This window comes from Chiloscyllium plagiosum, unplaced genomic scaffold, assembly GCF_004010195.1.
Source record: "Chiloscyllium plagiosum isolate BGI_BamShark_2017 unplaced genomic scaffold, ASM401019v2 scaf_2926, whole genome shotgun sequence".
Classification (NCBI taxonomy): domain Eukaryota; kingdom Metazoa; phylum Chordata; class Chondrichthyes; order Orectolobiformes; family Hemiscylliidae; genus Chiloscyllium; species Chiloscyllium plagiosum.
This window is the reverse complement of record NW_025213216.1, coordinates 25,483-29,325: the sequence shown is the minus strand read 5'-3', so window position 1 is coordinate 29,325 and position 3,843 is coordinate 25,483.

Sequence of the window (3,843 nt, the reverse complement as noted above, 5' to 3'; positions counted from 1 at the left end):
GGATTACTACCAGTGCCACGTGCTAGCCAGCGTAGAAATAAAAAAAAGACAGGTTGAACACATGGCTTGAGAGATGGTGTAGAAGGGAGGGGCTCAATTTGTTGGACGTTGGGACCGGTTCTGGGGCAGGTGGGACTATTACAAAATGGACGGTCTACTGGAACCAATATCCTTAGTGGAGTTTTTGCGACTGCATTTGGGAATATTTAAACTAATGTGGCAGGAGACTGGGAACCAGAATAGAAAATAAGTAGGCAATGATGTGGACACCGGAGACTGCAAGAATTATGAAGATTGCATTCATAAAGGGAAGAGTAGACAGAGAGTAGATGAGCACAAAAAAACTGGGAGCCTAAAATGCGTCTACTTTAATTCAAAGAGTATAGTGTGAAAGGCAGATGAACTTAGGGCTTGGATTGGTGCCTGGGAGTATCATGTCATTGCAATCACAGAGGCTTGGTTGAAGGAAGGGCATGAAGATTGGCAATTAAACATCCTTGGATATAGACGCTTCAGACAGGACAGGGTGGGAAGTAAAAGGGAAGGGTGGAGTTGCATTGTTGGTCAAGGACGATATCACAGCTGTGCTAAAGGAGCACACTATGGAGGCCTTCGTTGATGAGGCATTATGGGTGGAGCAGAGAAATTAGAAGAGTGCAGTTACACTGTTGGGGTTGTATTACAGGCCTCCCAACAGTGAGCATGTGGTAGGAGAACAAATAGGTAAACAGATTTTGGAAATATGTAGAGGCAACAGGGTAGTGGTAATGAGAGATTTTAATTTTCCCAACATTGACTGGGATATACTTAGCGTCAGAGGTCTGGATGGGGTGGAATTTGTAAGAAATGTCCAGGAGTTTGTTCTACTGCAGTATGTCAATAGTCCGTCGAGGGAAGGGTCATATTGGACCTGGTACTGGGGAACAAGCCAGGGCAGGTGGTAGAAGTTGCGGTGGGGGATTTCTTTGGGAACAGTGACCACAATTCTGTAAGTTTTAGAATACTCATGGATAAAGAAGAGAGTGGTCCTAAGGGAAGAGTACTAAACTGAGCCAAGACAAATTATATCAAAATTCGGCAGAAGCTCGGAACTGTGGAATGGACACAGATGTTTGAAGGGAAGTCCACATTTGAGACGTGGGATGCTTTGAAAGGTAGGTTAAGGATAGTGCAGGATAGGCATGTCCCGTTGAAGGCAAAGGATAGGAAGTGCAACTTTCGTGAACCGTGGATGACAGGAGAAATTCTACGACTAGCCAAGAGGAAAAGGGAAGCATACATAAGGTCTAGGCAGCTAAGAACACAACGGGCCCTGGAAGAATATCGGAAAAGTAGGATAAGTCTTAAACGAGGAATCAAGCGGGCTTAAACCGGTTATGAAATAACTTTAGAGTGCAGAATTAAGGAGAATCACTAAGGAGGTGCCGGAGGATTGGAGGGTAGCTTATGTTGTCCCCCTGTACAAGAAGGGTCGTAGGAATATTCTGGATAACCAAAGACGAGTGTGAATGACGTCAGTGGTGGGAAAGTTGCTGGAGAAGGTACTGAGGGATAGGATCTACTTATATTTAGAAAAGAACGGGTTTACAGTGATAGACAAAATGGTTTTGTGCAAGGGAGATCGTGTCTTACCAACTTAATTGAGCTCTTTGAGGAAGTGAGCAATTTGCTAGATGAAAGAAGGGCTGTACATGTCATATACATGGACTTGAGTCAGGCGTTTGATAAGATTCCCCATGGTAGACTAATGGAGAAATTGAAGTCATATGGTGTGCAGGTTATTCTAGCTAGGTGGATGAAGAACTGGTTGCGAAACAGGAGACAGAGAGGAGTATTTGAAGGGAGTTTCTCGAAATGGCGAAAGGTGACCAGTGGTGATCCACAGGGGTCAGTGTTGGGGCAACTGTTGTTTGTAATATAAAAAAATGATCTGGAAGAGGACACTGTTGGTATGATCAGCAAGATTGCAGATGACACGAAGATTGTTGGAGTAGCAGAAAGCATAAGGGACTGTCAGAGAATGCAGGAGGATCTCGAGGGAGGGGATTTGGGCGGAAAGTAACAGATGGTTTTCAATCCAGACAAATGTGAGGTAATGCATGTAGGCAAGACTAATTCTAAAGCGAATTATACAATGAACGGAAGAGCCTTGAGAAAAGTTGTTGGGCAGAGAGATCTGGGAGTGCAGGTCCATTGTACCCTGAAGGTTGCTGCACAGGTGGATAGAGTAGTCAAGAGGGCATATGGTTTGCTTGCCTTCATTGGACGGTGTATTGAGTATACGAGCTGGCAAGTCATTTTAACATTGTACAAGACATTGGTTCAGCCGCACTTAGAATTCTGTATACAGTTCTGGTCGCCACATTATCAAAAGGATATGGACGCCTTTTGGAGGGTGCAAAGAAGATTTACGAGGTTGGAAGGTGCTGACTATGAAAGAAGGTTGAGTAGGTTAGGTTTATTTTCATTAATAAAAAGGAGATTAAGGGGGGACCTGATTGAGGTTTACAAAATCGTGAAGGGTATAGACAGATTGGATAGAGACAAGCTTTTTCCTAGGGTGAAGGATTCAACAACGAGAGGTCACGCTTTCAAGGTGAGAGATTAAGGGGGTTACACGAGGCAAGTACTTCACACAGAGTGTGGTGGCCGTTTGGAAGGCGTTGCCAGCAGAGGTGGTAGAGGCAGGCACGGTAGATTCATTTAAGATGCTTGTGGACAGATGTAGTAGATGGAGAGCAGAGGGATACAGATACTTAGGAATTGACCGACAGGTTTAGACAGTACATTTGGATTGGCTCAGACTTGGAGGCCAAAGGGCCTGTTCCTGGGCTGTAAATTTCCTTTGTTCTTTTTTGTTAACTTATACATTCCCTTTCATATTGTATTTATTAGAAGGTGAGAGGTTGGGAAGTGCTTCTGCCAAAAAGGACCGGAATGTCCGTGGTCATATATCATGAACAGAATTTATGCAGGGCATCCATTAACCAGGGCAGGAAATGAAATGTCAGCCTTCATTACAAAATGAATCATGTGTAGGATTTGTGGAGTGTTGTTGAGGCAGTATTTCGGCGATTGTGGACAGACTTTCTGACCTTTATAAATCAATGGTCTCCTTGTCAGAGAGGCAGTGCAAAGCTGTTTAATCAGAATAATCTCTGGGATGATGGTAAAATGAATAGAGTGTGAAGGAATGGATTTCCATATGAAAAGAGTGTGTTTGTGGCTGTCCATATGATAGTGACATAATCTCTGGGATGATGGTAAAATGAAGAGAGTGTGAAGGAATGGATTTCCATATGAAAAGAGTGTGTTTGTGGCTGTCCATATGATAGTGACAGGTGTTGCCCTCGCTCTAACTACCATCCTTGATAGTGTCGGGCTTGGTATCCTCACCTTGCACGCGGGAGTTGAGGATGCAATTCTCTGCGGCAGAAAACCATAGAGTTTTGGAGCAGAAAGATGTGAAGCTCCGGTCCTCGGAGTTGTTGCTGGAATTTTCAGCGGAGCTGTGAAAAAGGTTTCCAGCCTTTTCCTCCCCTTTCTCAATGACATTCTTAGCGCTGCTGAAACTCATGTGAAACGCTGCGGTCCTGTGAGTGTTATGAATTGAATTAGTTTCAATCAATAGTTTCCGCTTCCGAGTGTTGGGGATTGAGAACACAAGACCCAAGACCCATCAAGTACAGGACAAAGTATTTGACGAGATTCCACCAAGGATCTGCACGAAACAATATATAGGAGAAAGAGGCTGACAACGTACGAGCTGCATTCATAAAGTTCATCTAGCCCGTAAATGCCACGGACAGCTGTTCCTCATATCGATATGCAGGACACTGAGTA